The sequence below is a fragment of the Anolis sagrei genome, chromosome 6 (assembly GCF_037176765.1).
Source record: "Anolis sagrei isolate rAnoSag1 chromosome 6, rAnoSag1.mat, whole genome shotgun sequence".
Taxonomy (NCBI): Eukaryota; Metazoa; Chordata; class Lepidosauria; order Squamata; family Dactyloidae; genus Anolis; species Anolis sagrei.
In genome coordinates this window covers 59,361,508-59,378,572 of record NC_090026.1, presented here as the reverse complement: position 1 = coordinate 59,378,572, position 17,065 = coordinate 59,361,508, and the positions used below count along the sequence as shown (strand labels likewise).

Sequence of the window (17,065 nt, the reverse complement as noted above, 5' to 3'; positions counted from 1 at the left end):
AGAGGCCTCTGGGATTCAAAAGCTAGCATGTAGTGTCATTTTATGTTGTTTGATTCCCCTCATATAGCACAGCAATATATAGATGAAGTTTGGGAGGAGGCCATCATCTACCCATCCAAACAATATGGAGTTTTACTCATTCCAAGATTCTGCTCTTTATCATGTTATATTTCTTTAAAAATTATATCTGAAGCCACAAAATGTTAAGGCATAGACAATACAATAAGTAGACAATAAAATTGATTAGACAGAGTCATCAGGGTAGGTAGAGTACATGATGAGAAAATGCAGGAAGGCAGGTTGCTGCTCTTACACACATGCTAGGAGAGGTAAGAGCAAAACTAGAGAGGATCTAATTTAGCCAGGGCAATTTAATGTGACATTAGTAGCTAATGGAAGTTGGGATTAAATTATAGTAGTGTTCTTATGACACAGATAGTAGATGGGGAGTAATCTGAACATGATACAGAAAAAGATTTATATTTTTCTTTCAATCTAAACGTTTAAAAGGTTAACCACAGTCCAATTTTAAATATTTTCTTTCTCCATTAAGGAGAGGTAGAGAAAGCCGCAATATGGTCTCAGGAGCCCTTTCTGGGAAATATAAATGCAGAATTATTTGAATGCTCTTGTGCATGTATATTTGTAAATATTACAGGCATCTTTATGAAACATCACTGTCCCCTTCCTGACTTTCTCAGACTGTTTTTTCTTTTTTTATGTCCTATGGAAATAATATTTATGTCTTAAATATATGTGAAAACAGCAAAGTAAAGCATTTTTGTATATATTTCAGATTTCAATATTAATGTCAAAATTACATAGTATGATTTTACATAGGATCTGTGCTACATTCTCAAAGAAACTAGCCTTGCTGGTGCAGCTAGTGCATGGGAAGTATTGCATGTATGTGTACTTAATACATACATATCAGGTAACAAAACAACAACTTATACCACCTGACAGAGTACTGGTTCTGAGTGGCAACCAATAGTTGTTTCTCTAAAATCTTGAAGTAGGTCCGTTAATTATTTAGCATGTATACCAGGAACAGGAGTGGGTTTAAAATCTTCTGGGAAGCCACTACATAAAACAAGGTTCATCTACATTTCATTTGTAGCACTGTCCTTTGAAAAAATACTGTATTACTAATTAAAGTTCAGTCTAGAGGGCCATTTGAACATCAGTGTCTCATGAAACCATGATAATATTTCTTATCGTTTTGTGTTTAATTTATATGGTACATAGAAAAAAAAGGAAAGAATCAAACGATTTGCAAAACTGAATCCATACAAAAAAAAAAAACCCCACTTGAAACATTCTGTCTCTCTGCAGAGAAGCTATTTCACTGTGTGTAAAGTGCTGCTCTGGCAAGAAGAATGCATCCAATCAATAATTAAATATAATGAAAATTTGATGTTCCAGAAGGACACTCATGAAGAAGAAGAGAGAAGGAACAAACTCTTGTCTTGTTAATGTCCCACTTCAAGCTTATTCCTTGTTTTTATTTATAGAGAAGCTTTTGAAATCAAGCCAACTAATCAAACCACTTTTTAAATATGGTCAGTTTATTTCATTTGGCAAATCCTCTGCAGTCAAACACCTTCCCTGCAGTGAAGCACAAGTTGTTGAATTTTTGTCCAGAATAAATCCCAATTATTTAAAGGATTGGTAAGCAGTAGATTTAGAATTCATTAAATCATCATCATCATCATCATCATCATCACTTTATTTCTTAATTAGTCGCTCTCCACCAAGGTGCTCCAAGCGACTTACAATTTAAAACAGTTTATACACAATATAAAACATTCAATATAAAAACATTCAATATCAAAACATTCAACATAAAAACACTCAACATAAAAACATTCAGCAGTGACTATGGCAAAATTTGATCCGGTTACTTAAATGCACAACCAAACAGCCAAGTCTTGAGTGCCTTTGCAAAAGGTCGCAACTCCGACATTGCTCTAATATATGGAGGCAATGAGTTCCACAGAATTGGAGCATAGATCCAATAGATCTAATCCCATAGATTAAATGGGCTGTCAGGGGGAACACGTCCTTTCACAAAATGTCCCTTGTGGCACACACATGCATGATACACACACATGTAATCTCTCCTTCCTAGCACCACTTTCTAATCTCTCTTTCACACCTATTCACTCCCAAACACCCCCAAACATCTCTTAGGATTTGTAAGTTACACAACATTTCTTTAAGTGATAACAGGGTCAGAGTCTCAGGCTTAATCACAGGTTCATTGTAATTGGGGTGTGGTTGCCAGTGCTGAGACTATAGTAACCCTGTGTTAGTTGGATGAAGGTAGGAGTTTGATGAATGAAGACAGAGTTTGTTGTCCATAATGTAAATTCTGTACATAATGTAAATACTGTTTGGACTGTTGCTGCACCTAAAGAAATAAAAGCCTTCCAGTTGGAATGAATAGCGTTGTGTCTATGTTGTTCTTGTACCTGAGGAGACTACAACACTGTAAGAAGGTATTTTACTCCCTAGCAGGAGTGGAGAGTCCCTTCCCTGCACATCAGGGAATTTCAATCAGTGTTTCATGGGACACTGATGCTCAACACTGATGTTATTAAATAAAACAATGAATGTATTATTATTGTATAGAAATTATTGTGTGAGAGTATAAAACAAATAGCAACAGCAGTGATGATGTTTTGACATCCTCCTGGATGGACATCTCAAATGGGATGCTATTGAGCCCTGTACCACATTCTGTACTTGACATCATTTTTAAAGCAATTTTTGGATAAGGATGTATAAAGTGTGCTTATTAGATCTTCAGATGATACAAAGCTACAAGAAAGTAAGATCAATATTCAGAAGCATCTGGGCAGTCTATAACATTGGGCCAAAACTAAAATGAAATTCAAAGGAGATAAAAGTTATGTATTTAGATTATAAAAATGATGGAAGTACAGGGCGAGGGAACATCTTGTTTGGCAGTAGTACTTGTGAGATGGGCCTAGGTATCTGAGTGGATCAGAAACTTGATAACAGCCTGTACTGTAGTGCACTTGCTAAAAATAAAATTGCATTAACATATGCATTATGTCCATGACAAGAGAAGTAATAGTTTTCTTCTAATCAATATTAGAAAAGAGGCTTCATTTGGGGTCCTTTGTCTACTTCTGGGTGTCACATTGTAAAGCATATGCAAAAACGAACAGAAAAGATATACAGCAAAGGCGAACATTTGTGAGCCACTTTTTCTAACTTGATATTCTAAGTAAGTCCCATAGAGAGGAAGAGATGTTATCCTAAAAATCTACTGTTATGTAAATAATAAAGTAACCCATTCCTGCTCACAGTCAATCCAATACAAAAAAAATGTGTATTTTTCAAAGCCACTTGAAAAAGGTCTATTCATAGATCTCAATTTTCTATTTAAAACAATAGCAAAATAAAGAACAGTATGTTGTCAGATTTTTTAAAAACACTGATAAAGAAGTGGGAGTGGGTTCATTCCAATGATACAAATTTTAAAAGGGGATTTTAAAAATCCAATAAAAAGGTTGAAGAAAGGCCAATAAAAGAGGTTTTTAAAGAGTTAAGTTTGAACCAGTTGCTAGTATATCATCATGGGCTAGATGGTAAATCAGACCTGAGCCCAGTTTGAAAACACTGACCATGAGCCAATATTTAAGGGCCTGCCACCAAGTTCTTGTTGACAGTGGAAATTCCCCGGATTCTAACAGCAAGACCCAAGATACCTAACTGACCGCCTCTCGGCCTATGAGCCCACGAGGACTTTGAGATCTTCTGGGGAGGCCCTGCTCTCGATCCCACCTGCGTCACAGGCACAGCTGGCGGGGATGAGAGATAGGGCCTTCTCGGTGGTGGCTCCTCGGCTGTGGAACACCCTTCCCGTGGACATCAGGCTAGCTCCCTCCCTGTTGATATTCTGCAGGAAGTTAAAGACCTGGCTGTTTAAGAAGGCATTTGAACAAGAAGTGCAATGACTGGTAATTTGACCATTCGAATGGAACAACGGAAATGATATCGGATTGTGGGTTTGACGATGAGAAGACTCGGAATTGGCTTTTGTAGTAATGTTGCTGTTTTGATGAGATGTTTTTTGATAATGATGAACTGTGGATTAATTTACACTATGTTTTGTATTTTGCACCTGTTTTTTCTATGTTGCACACCGCAATGAGTCGCCCTTGGGCTGAGAATTGCGGTATATAAGCGAAGTAAATAAATAAATAAATAAGACACAGGATGACACACATCTGAGGAATTGGAAGAGGGCCCTCAAGAACTGTGATTGGTGCTGGTCTATCTAAGTTGTTAAACCACCAATCCAGATGTCTTGGCATTAAAAACTTTAATAGCCGATACTAGCCCCCTTCGGTAATGCTAAGATGTGAAATGGCTGATCTGCTTGCTTGGGCTTTCAGAGAAACAGCAGATATGTGAGTAGACCAGGACAGAGTGTGGTGGAAAAGCAGCCACAAATTTAAAAGCTTTGAACATATGCCCATCGAGGGACCATTGGAGTGGTATAATTTTTTTAAAATCAAAAACAATAATTTTAGACTTCCTATTATGGATAGGATAACCATATCTAAGAAACTAGAGCAGTCTATCCATCCAATGCAATTTTACAGGATCCCATAAAACAATTGAGCTATAATTGTGCCAAGTGAAAGGGCTCACGGTAGGAGTTTGGGAAGGCAGAGACAAGTGGAAAGGAAGGGTGGGAAGAAGGAAGGAAAGGATGATAATGATAACTACAGCAATGAACGAATAAAGAAGGAAAGTAAGGTGGGGTGATCAATATGCGGTTGGCCAGAAAGACAGAGTGAGATTCATGCTAGCAGTAATGGCGCTCTATCAGTTTGGAAGTGGGGGTGGGGGGGAATGATGCTCCCGGCATCCTGCCCCTTGAATTTGCTCCTTGAATCCTCTAGAAAACATGACTGTCTGTTAAAATGAGGCATGTAATCTCAGTGAGCCTTGCTTTATCATGAAAATGCAGTTTAGTAAAAAAGAAATCCCTACTTGTCTTTTGTCTAGTTTTTGTTGCTGGTGTGTCACCATGCCACGACAAGAAAAAGGATGAACAATTGCAATTTCAACAAGTGATAGTAGTGGTAGAAGGAGGGGAATAAAGGATAAAAATTGGACATTTATGGATTGAACCAAGTTCTATTTGTTCACACCATATGCTAGAATTTTGCAAACTTTAAATGATCAAGACCAATGTGGGAGCTAGAAATTACAGAAACCCACCAGATACAAAATGAAATTATTTGCTGGAAATAACTGAAATAATTTTGTACAGATATTTATTCAACAGATATTAAGGTACTTTTGAAGAATGCCAGCGGCTTCCGTTCTTGTGACATTCACCATGTAAAATACTAACCTCTACATGTTACATGTTACAGGTAACGGCGCTCCATGCAGTCATGCTGGCCACATGACCTTGGAGGTGTCTATGGACAACGCTGGCTCTTCGGCTTAGAAATGGAGATGAGCACCACACCCCAGAGTCAGACATGACTGGACTTAATGTCAGGGGACTACCTTTACCTTTTTTACATGTTACTGACATCATAATATTCTATTCTCTTACTTTCATTGCTTTGAAGAGCATGAACAAACTTCTTAAAATCTGGCTTATAAATTGTTGTGATATCTATTGATTATTTTTATTTTTTAATATTTTATTTTTTAATTTGTTTTAAATAATTTTAGCTGTCTTGAGCACTTTTATTAAAAGTTATTAAATATATTAAATTATTTAACATATTCAGTGAGAGATGGAGCCTCTGGTGGCATAATGGGTTAAGCCCTTGGGCTGGCAGGACTGAAGTCTGACGGGTCGGAGGTTCAAATCCGAGGAGAGCACAAATGAGCTTCCTCTGACAGCTCCAGCTCCCCATGAAGGGACATGAGCCATGAGACCTCCCAGAAAGAAGACAAAACATCAAAACATCTGGGCGTCCCCTGGGCAACATCCTTGCAGACAACCAATTATCTCACACCAGAAACGACTTGCAGTTTCTCAAGTCTCTCATAACATGGAAAAAAATTCAATGATACAAGTAATACAGCAATGTCCTGTGCCTGGGATTTTCCCACCAACAGAGCTGATATAGGAACAACTATGAACTGAAAACAAGAAACACCCCTATGACACCATGAAGATCAATAAATCAATTCTAGCAGAAAGTATCAGGTGTACAATCTACACAACTTAAAGTTTCAGAATATCTTTGGATCCCTTCAGTGCTGTTTATCCTATTGCAACTTGGTAGGGCATCATGGTTTGAAATTGTCTTTTCATCATGAGTCCTGGAATAGAGGTAGAAGTATAGGTCAAGATATAGTTGAATTTTCCTCACCTCACAAAATAGAGGAAGTACATAGAAGAAGATAAAGGCTGTTGCCAGACAGAAGGAGATCAGTTCTGGAAAATTGCCACTGAGGGATGCTTAGTCTGTGGAGTGGTTTTGTTTTCTAGCTACTTTTGCCTTCAGCATTTCTTGCTTGGTAAGCAGCTGGGGAAAGGGTGCTAAAAACAAAGAAGGAACGGACCAAAGTTCTGGAAACAAGTATAAGAACAAACCCTGATTAAAACAATGTTTTTCGTCTGGAGTTTATGACCATAAATAAACCACTGATGTCAGGAGTTCAGGCATTTATCAAGGAACAAATAAGCAAAACAAATCCTGAATTAACACTATGCATGGACATAGTGTGATCATCCCAGAAAGTCAGTCATGCAGAAGACTACAAGATCAGTGGGGTTATTGGATTTTTGTTCATGTTTTTAAAAAAACACTGGCACCTCAAAATGCTTTTGAAAATAATACTCCCCCTAAATATTGTCACAGATGTGTATGAAACTATATCTATGCACAATGTGACTTGAATACCATGACCACAGGCAGCGTCAATCTAAAGCGCACTTCATGCATTAAACGATGCATGAAGTGGGGCAATATTTCGGCCCCACAAAAGGTTCCAGTAACATAAAGAATTACAAAAAAAAAATAACATTACTAAATGTATCATGAAGTAAAAAAAATTATTCCAGTCAAAAATTGATTCTGGATCATAAAAGGATTACACCATAAATATTGTCACTTTCATAGAATGGTTAATGTCTAGAGCAGATCTGTGATAAACATTCTCCTAGATATATAGTTGAAATACCACCAATGATCCTCACTTGGATTTAGTTTACTGTCAGCTGTGTACCTAGTGGCAAAACTGGACTTGATGCCAGTTGAATGGCACTGAGATTGTGTCAACTGCAGCCAAATGGCAGTAAATGATTTATTTCAGATTATATCAAAGACAAAATGGCTCATCACAAGTCTTTGAGCTTTAACACTCAGAAAATAGACAGTGTGCCTTCAATGAATGAACAACAATCCCTGTCCTTGACCAAACACTGCATAAAATGCCCTCGTATGCACTTTATCTCTCCCTCTAGTGCAATTTATTTATTTATTTATTTACTTTATTTCTATACCGCTTTTCTCAGCCCTTAGGCGACTCAAAGTGGTTTACATAGTACAAATTATCACAAGACAGTATCATAGGCAAATTAAAACACATTAAACCCCATTGTTTCGTCCCACCTGAACCTTCTTCCAGATACACTACTTGCTCATCTCACACAGTGTTTTTAACCTTTTAATCTTTGCAGCTGGCCCTGCCCTTGTGTCCAATTATTGTGGTTTTATATTGCACTATGTGTTCACTTTGTATTATTTTTTGTATTATTATTTTCATTATAATTTATTGCTGCATTTTATGTTGTATATTTGTTTTGTTGTAATTGTTGGGCTTGGCCTCATGTAAGCCGCCCCGAGTACCCTTGGGGAGATGGTGGCGGGGTATAAATAAAGTTTTATGGTGATGATGATGATGATGATTACTTGTTTCAAAAGAAGATGCATAAAGAGTACAATTGCATTTAAAATAGCACTCACTTATCCGAACATATTGAAATTAGTTCATTTTTCTAAGCTTATTAAGAAGTTAGACACACTCAAAATCAATTATTTTGTTTGTAGAGAAGTTTTTTAGAAAATGCTCAGTGAAAAGCAATGAGTTAAAAGTGCTGAAACTAAGTTGGATTGTGTCCCGCCTTTACAACTATTCAACTATATTTCAGGTTGCTATTGTCAAAATACAATATTTATAAAGAACTTTTGAGAGGCAGACTAAGGACTCATAGGTGTAAAAAATTTAAAACTCTGTAATTAGTTAAAAACAAATCAGCTAAAAGGAAAAAAAGACACACAAAATAACTATCTGCCTGGAAACATCATCCAAACTATGATAGTTAAAATTAGCTTTTGGTACAAAACTGTGCTAAGCAACATTGATGGGAATCATACAGTTCTGGGTTTTGCACATCTTGGGCTACTTTCCAACAGGGAAAAGTAATCCCACAGAATGAAGGAGTCAAATAAGATACTAATAAAAACAGATTTCCAGTAGTGGCTGCATTGCTAAATGGATAGAAAGTATGTGTGTGTGTGTGTCTATACACACACACACATACATATACATACAAATGAAGAGCACTGAATTGCACATCATGTAAATCAACATTTTATGTTACTGTAATTGCAATACAGCTAGTTTGATATAGCAGCATATATATTTCAAAAGACAGCACCCTCTGACATTTACTTTGTTCACTACTTAGATGTGCCTTGCAAATTTTGACTTATGTAGGGCATGTTTACACAATGAAAGATCCAGGTGTCATTTGGCTAGATATTCACATGGGCAAAGAATTTTCGAGTCATGTCAGTGACACGTACAGTCACTGGTAACCTCACTTGCCACTGGCAAACACAGGACTCTGCTCATCTCCAAGCTTGTTGTTGTCTCTCTTTCAGCTCTCAGATCAGAATCCAAAATGAGTCATGATCTTTTTATACCACTGCAATTGAACATACAACAGATGTTTCATCCGACTCCTTGCATGTAGAAATTGTTTCCTAATTTACTACAAGACACATCTAGATATTTTAATTGAGTAACATTTGCAAAAGAGCATGGAGTGGTCATAAACTCTTAACATAATCCATCTTTTCTATATATTATTCTTATCTGGTCCTATGAGAGAAGCTTCCCACAGGATGGTAAAACATCAGGGCAATCCCTGGGTGAGGTCCTTGCAGACGGCCAATACACTCACACCAGAAGCAATTTTCAGTTTCTCAAGTCTTGGGGAAGACCACAATGACATAGATACTGCTCAGTGGATTGTCCTTGATCAGTACACAGGAGATAGCCCTGACTGGGACAACACTTCACAACATTCACACTTACATGATCATGTAGATGTTCCATCCCCAATCATAGACTAGGTGCAACAGGAACACACGCAGGAGAATGATAGGCTCTTAGACAAATCTCAAAGGATTGTCCTTGACAAATGCACCAGGGATGTCAAACAGAAGGACAACACTTTACACCTACACAATCCACTTCAGCAGGATCACTTTTCTGGGGAACTACACACTACCTTGCACAAAAGGAGCCCTGTCAATCCTCAAAGGAAACAGATCTTGGTAGTAGGCAGCTCCCTCCTTAGAGGAACGGAAGCCGTCATTTCCAGATCGGATGGGATGGCTCAAGAAATATGCTGCCTCCCAGGGGCAAAAATACACCATGTCAATCAGAGACTCACCAGGCTCCTCAAGCCTGATCACCCTCCCCCCCCCTCATGTTGATTCATGTAGGAACCAATGATACTGCTAGGCATACTTTTCAAAAGATCATAACTGATTTTTGAGCTCTCGAAACAAAGCTAAAACAGTGATCTTTTCATCCCTCCTCCCAGTTGTAAGACACGGGCCTATAAGTGCCACAAAAAATAGTACAGGTCAATAATTACCTTAGAAAATGGTGTCCGGAGGAATGCTTTGGCTACCTCGACCATGGCCTGCTTTTTCAGGAGAATGGCAAGGGATGGGGTGCATCTCACACAAGTAGGAAAACACCTTTTTGCTCACAGACTCTCAAAACTCATTTGGCGCACTTTAAACTAGGTCCACTGGGGGAGGGAACAACAGCCTTGTGAACAGTACTTTATCCACAGTGTCAGGGGACTGCCAGAAGGCGAAACAGAGGGTTGCACAAACAAGGACCAAGGACCAAAAGCACAATAATCCCAAATAAACAGCTCATGAGAAGATCTCAGAGGCTCAAACGTCTTTACACTAATGCACAGAGCATGGAAAATAAACAAGACAAACTCCACCTTTTAGCACAATTATGACACCACAATTATGATGTCATAGGCATCACTGAAATCTGCTGGGATGACTCCTATCACTGAAATGTAGGCATCGAGGGCTATAACCTCTTTCACAGAAACAGAATAAATGGGAGAGGAGGCGGAGTAGCCTTATATGTGAAAAACAGTTACGTCACAGAAGAGATACAGCACTGCAATCCGGGAAACAGTTTGAAGGCATCTGGATAAGAATCAAAGGAACTAGGACTCTCATTATGGGTGTCTATTACAAATCTCTGAGCCAGAACGAAAAACTTGATGAAGCTTTCTGTCAACAGTCAACCAAACAGGCACAAAGAAGAGATATAGTAGTCAACTATCCTGATATTTGCTGGAAAACAAACTCGACCAAGAATACAAAGTCCAACAAATTCCTCACTTGTCTTGCAGATAATTTTATGGTCCAGAAGGTTGAAGGGGCAACAAGGGGATTGGCTACTATTGATCTCATCCTAACAAATGTGAAGGACCTGATCAATGCAGTCAAAATGGTTGGATCCTTAGGGGCAAGTGCTCCTGCAGTTTATGATATGAAGAAAAGCTGAAACTAAGACAAGTCAAACTCACATTCTGGATTTTAGGAGAGCTGACTCCCAAAAATGAAGGAAACACTGAGTGGCATTCCATGGATGCCGATACTAAAAGACAAAGGAGTTACGGATGGATGGGAGTTTTTCAAGAGTGAAATACTCAAGGCGCAATTGCAAACAGTGCCAACAAAGAGAAAAAATAGGACAAGTGCAAAGAAGCTAAAGATCTTTTAACTAGGCTAAGAATCAAAAGAGACATGCACAAGAAGTGGAAATCACCAAAGAAGAATTAAAAAAAATAGCCAATTCCTGTAGGGAAAAGATTCACACAAAACAGGTTCAGGCTTGCCAAGGGACATTAAAAACAATAAAAAGGGCTTCTTTGCTTATGTTTGTAGAAAAAGGAAGAACAAGGAGCAAAAGGGCCTCTGCGAGGAGAAGATGGGACAATGCTGACAGGGGATAGGGAAAAGGCAGAACTACTTAATGCCTTCTTTGCCTCAGTCTTCTCACAAAAAGAAATGCAACCTCAACCTCAGCAAGATGGAGTGGATGAGGGATTAGAGGACATCCAACCCCAAATTGGGAAACAAATTGTCCAGGAATACCTGGCCCTCTAAACGAGTTCAAATCCCCAGGGCCAGATCAACTACACCCAAGAGTATTGAATGAACTAGCAGAAGTGGATGTAGCATATCTGGATTTCAGTAAGGCCTTCGACAAGGTCCCCCATGACTTTCTGGCAAACAAACTAGTCAAATGTGGACTAGGCAAAACTACGGTTAGGTGGATCTGTCATTGGTTAAGTGAACAAACACAGAGGGTGCTCACAAATTTTTCCTCTTCATCCTGGAAAGAAGTGGTGAGCTGAGTGCTGCAGGGTTCCATCCTAGGCCCGGTCCAGTTCAACATCTTTATTAACGACTTAAATAAAGGTTCAGAAGGCATGATCATCAAGTCTGCAAGGCATGATCATCAAGTAAGCCAATACTCCAGAAGCTAGGAACAAAATTCAAAATGATCTTTATAGATTAGAGAGATGGGCCAAAACTAACAAAATGAAGTTCAACAGTGACAAATGCAAGATAAGAAGAAAAAAATGAAATGCAAAGATACAGAATGGGAGACAAGAGCAGTACGTGTGAAAAAGACCTTGGGATCCTCATGGACAACATGTTAAACATGAGCCAACAATGTGATGCGGCGGCAAAAAAAGCCAATGGGATTTTGGCCTGCATCAACAGAAGTATAGTGTCTAGATCCAGGGAAGTCATGTAACCCCTCTATTCTGCCTTAGTTAGACCACATCTGGAATACTGTGTCCAATTCTGGGCACCACAATTGAAGGGAGATGTTGACAAGCTGAAATGTATCCAGAGGAGGGTAACTAAAATGATCAAGGGTCTGGAGAACAAGCCCTATGAGGAGTGACTTAAAGAGCTGGGCATGTTTAGCCTGAAGAAGAGAAGGCGGAGAGGAGATATGATAGCCATGTATAAATATGTGAGAAGAAGTCATAGGGAGGAGGGAGTAAGCTTGTTTTCTGCTTCCCTGGAGACTAGGTTTGGACTGGATGACCCATGGGGTCTCTTCCAACGCTAAGATTCTATGATTCCTGAAACGGAAAAAAATTCTGGTCCTATTAATCACTATTAGCATTATAACTCTAATCTGTGGGACCACCACTCATTGTGACTTTAAAAGGAGATAGAAATGAAGAACATCTTTGTTATATTTCCAGTGTGCGTCTTAATTGTGTCTCAAACAAAGTATATTGCCTATTATCTCACCTTCTGACATGGACCCACCTAATCATGAGACTCTAATAGAGCTGAATCCCTAAATCTCAATAAAGTACAGCTGGAAATCTTTTTTAAAAAATCATCTTTGGCTGTCCTTTAACATTCTAGCCTTTCAGGTTTTAAAAAGACAGCTGGAGAAGGAGAGGGAATCATCCTCTTGAGCGAAGCCTCTGTCAGATCAAAGCTCTCCTAAAGCAAGGCAAGTTTGCGACTGGCAAAAGTGAACCTTCAGCGCTTCTGGCTGAAGCGCTGTTACAGCAAGGGCTCATTATGACCCATGATCGGGGCAGCATTAAGAACAGACAAGCATTCCGAGCTCTGAGGATTACCTGGGAAGGAATCCCACTGGAGCATTGCAGCACACCCAAAATTTCGGAGTCACTCTGGACTGTGACCTGACCTACAAGAAGCCCTGCCTGAATATCAAGCAAAAAGTGGGTGCGGGAAACAATATCATACGAAAGCTGACTGGCACAACCTGAGGATCACAACCAGACACAGTGAAGACATCTGCCCTTGTGCTATGCTACTCTGCTGCTGAGTATGCATGCCCAGTGTGAAACACATCTCACCATGCTAAAACAGTAGATGTGGGTCTTAATGAGACATGCTGCATTATCACGGGGTGTCTGCGCCCTACACCACTGGAGAAACGACACTGTTTAGCCGGTATTGCACCACCTGACATTCGCCGGGAAGTAGCAACCAATAGTGAAAGGACCAAAGCAATGACATCTCCAGCTCATCCCCTGTTTGGGTATCAGTCAGCACGCCAACAACTTAAATCAGCGTTTCTCAACCTGGGGGTCGGGACCTCTGGAGGGGTCGTGAGGGGGTGTCAAAGACCATCAGAAAAAACCATATTTTCAGTTGGTCATGGGGGATTTATGGGGAATGTTTGGCCCAATGCTATTGTTGGTGGGGTTCAGAATGCTCTTCGATTGTAGATGAACAATAAATCCCAGCAACTACAACTCCCAAATGTCAAGGTCTATTTTCCCCAAACTCCACCAGTGTCCATATTGAGAATTTGTGCCAAGTTTGGTCTTGATCAATCATAATTGGAGTCCACAGTGCCCTCTGAATGAAGGTGAACTCCAAAACTCAAGGTCAGTGCCCATCAAACCCTTCCATTATTTTCTGTTGGTCATGGGAGTTCTGTGTGCCAGGTTTGGTTCAATTCTGTCATTGGTGGAGTTCAGAATACTCTTTGATTGTAGGTGAACTATAAATCCAAGCAACTACAACTCCCAAATGACAAATTCATCCCCCCCCCCCCCACCCCACCAGTATTCAAATATGGGTGCATTGGGTACTGTAACAAATTTGGTCCAGTGAATGAATATACATTCTGCATATCAGATATTTACATGGTGATTCATAACAGTAGCAAAATGACAGTTATGAAGTAGCAATGAAATAATGTTATGGTTGAGGGTCACCACAACATGAGGAACTGTATCCAGGGGTTGTGGCGTTCGGAAGGTTGAGAACCACTGACTTAAATCAAGAAATAGTTTTCTAAGATCTACAGAGACACTCGCTGGAACACCTCAGCAAGCGAGAGCCCAAAAGTGGCAGGCTCAAACCCAGAACCTCAATCTATGGCTGATACCAAATGAGAGGGCACACAGAAAACTGGCCGGTTTGGAAGGTGCTGAACGAGATGCAGAGCCAATCTTAAGAAATGGGGCTACAAAGTGGAATCCACAACATGTGAGTGTGGAGAAGAGCAAACTACAGACCACCTGCTGCAATGCAACCTGAGCCCTGCTACACGCACACCAGAGGCACTCCAAGTGGCCAGCTCCTGATCAAAGGACATTTAATCAACTACCAAACTTGCAAACTTTGTGTTTTGTCTGTTTGTTTGTTTGTTTTGTTAAAATTGTAATACAAATGTCTGGTTGCTGAACATCTGAACATGAGGAAGAACTTCCTGACTGTGAACTCAAATGCAAGATACTCCACTTTGGCAGGAAAAATGAAATGCAAAGATACAAAATGGGGGATGCCTGGCTAGAGAGCAGTACGTGTGAAAAAGATCTTGGAGTCCTTGTGGACAACAAGTTAAACATGAGCCAACAATGTGATGTGGCAGCAAAAAAAGCCAATGGGATTTTGGCCTGCATCAATAGGAGCATAGTGTCTAGATCTAAGGAAGTAATGCTACCCCTCTATTCTGTTTTGGTTAGACCACATCTGGAATATTGTGTCCAGTTCTGGGCACCACAATTCAAGAGAGATATTGACAAGCTGGAATGTGTCCAGAGGAGGGCGACTCAAATGATAAAAGGTCTGGAGAACAAGCCCTATGAGGAGCGGCTTAACGAGCTGGGCATGTTTAGCCTGAAGAAGAGAAGGCTGAGAGGGGATATGATAGCCATGTATAAATATGTGAGAGGAAACCACAGGGAGGAGGGAGCAAGCTTGTTTTCTGCTTCCCTGGAGACTAGGACGCGGAACAATGGCTTCAAACTACAAGAGAGGAGATTCCATCTGAACATGAGGAAGAACTTCCTGACTGTGAGAGCTGTTCAGCAGTGGAACTCTCTGCCCCAGAGTGTGGTGGAGGCTCCTTCTTTGGAAGCTTTGAAACAGAGGCTGGGTGGCCATCTGTCAGGGGTGATTTGAATGCAATATTCCTGCTTCTTGGCAGGGGGTTGGACTGGATGGCCCATGAGGTCTCTTCCAACTCTTTGAGTCTATGATTCTATGTGAGAGCTGTTCAGCAGTGGAACTCTCTGCCCTGGAGTGTGGTGGAGGCTCCTTCTTTGGAAGCTTTTAAACAGAGGCTGGGTGGCCATCTGTCAGGGGTGATTTGAATGCAATATTCCTGCTTCTTGGCAGGGGGTTGGACTGGATGGCCCATGAGGTCTCTTCCAACTCTTTGATTCTATGATTCTATGTGAGAGCTGTTCAGCAGTGGAACTCTCTGCCCCGGAGTGTGGTGGAGGCTCCTTCTTTGGAAGCTTTGAAACAGAGGCTGGGTGGCCATCTGTCGGGTGATTTGAATGCAATATTCCTGCTTCTTGGCAGGGGGTTGGACTGGATGGCCCATGAGGTCTCTTCCAACTCTTTGATTCTATGATTCTATGTGAGAGCTGTTCAGCAGTGGAACTCTCTGCCCTGGTGTGTGGTGGAGGCTCCTTCTTTGGAAGCTTTTAAACAGAGGCTGGATGGCCATCTGTCAGGGGTGATTTGAATGCAATATTCCTGCTTCTTGGCAGGGGGTTGGACTGGATAGCCCATGAGGTCTCTTCCAACTCTTTGATTCTATGATTCTAAGTGGTCAAAGGACATTTAATCAACTACCAAGCTTGTTAACTTTGTGTTCTGTTTGTTTGTTTGCTTGCTTGTTAAAAATGCAATGCAACTGTTTGATCTGCTCCTGACATGATAAATAAATAAGGAGCAGCATTGTTTTCCTTTCCAAAAGACCATCACATCGTTCTAAATATGGAAGGGCGAGCCTCTTCTCTTAGCCAATTCACAAGCTTGCCTTTCCCGAGGATCTCTGAGCGGCTGAGGGAGATCAAAAGGAAAGGCGGTGGCTCCCCATCCCTGCACCAGCCTTCCTCCAAAGGCGGATCAAGGGCTCCATCCTCTCGGCTTGCCAACGGTGGGACCAGGAGCCGCTGAACTCTTTAGGCAAGTCTCTGCAGAACTCCGGAAAGTGGGGGAAGGGGGAGAAAGTCCCCGAGGTCTCAAAACACTGGAGAGATCAGCCCCTCTGGAAATGTCCCTTCGGAGAAGTCAAGTTGTCAGACGCTCTCGCTGTTGTTCGCCTCCCCAACACCCTCCTCCCCCGAAAAGGAAAAGTCAAAACAAGACACAACTCACCTTTATTTCACGCCCCGAAAATGTGAGCTCGATCGGAGGAAGGGTGTGTCGTGCAAACGACGAACGGAGTCTGGCAAAGGACCACTAGGAAGGGTATCTATCCAAAACCAAAGCGGGCGAGGAGGAGAAAGCAAAGCCGACACCGAAGAGAAGCAGCAGAAGAAAAAGGTCTCGCCAATGGTCAGGGAATCACTTGAAATTTCCAGAGGAGCGGCACTGTGTCCAACGGGTCCTGCTGTAGGGCTGGGAATGGTCAGGGTTTCAGGCGGCGGCGGCGGCGGCGGCTTTCCTGGTCTTGCTGCTGCTGCTGCTGCTGCTCCCTTCTTGGCTGTCAGCGGTGAAGCAGGCGGGCGCGCTCCTGTGCGCCACGGCGGCGGCGGCGGGTGGTCGCGGCTGCTGCTGCCTGCTCTGCTTGGCGCGGCGCCACATGCTGGAAGTGGCTCCTCATAGCCTGCCTGCCTGCCTCCAGCCCGGTCCTGGAGGCGGCGCTGCCGAGGGGGGGTGGGGGGTGGAAGCAGTTGGACTATGGGGAAACCCACAGCAGGCTGGGAACCCAGGCCCTCGTCCCCGCTGCCAAAGAA

General features: G+C 41.3%; 1 protein-coding gene across 6 annotated transcripts in view; it reads right to left on the bottom strand.

Annotated features, from left to right (window-relative positions):
* Positions 1 to 16,859, bottom strand: part of LOC132778465 (poly(rC)-binding protein 3-like) — a 226,123-nt gene extending 209,264 nt beyond the window's left edge. For 2 of the 6 annotated variants that reach the window (XM_060781448.2, XM_060781450.2), the window contains exon 1: positions 16,485 to 16,855. The gene's annotated coding sequence lies outside the window, so the exon portion shown is untranslated. Of the gene's footprint in view, positions 1 to 16,484 lie in introns of all 6 variants that reach the window. The other 4 variants (XM_060781454.2, XM_060781455.2, XM_060781457.2 and 1 more) reach the window with 4 other exon arrangements.
* Positions 16,860 to 17,065: the final 206 nt, after the last annotated feature.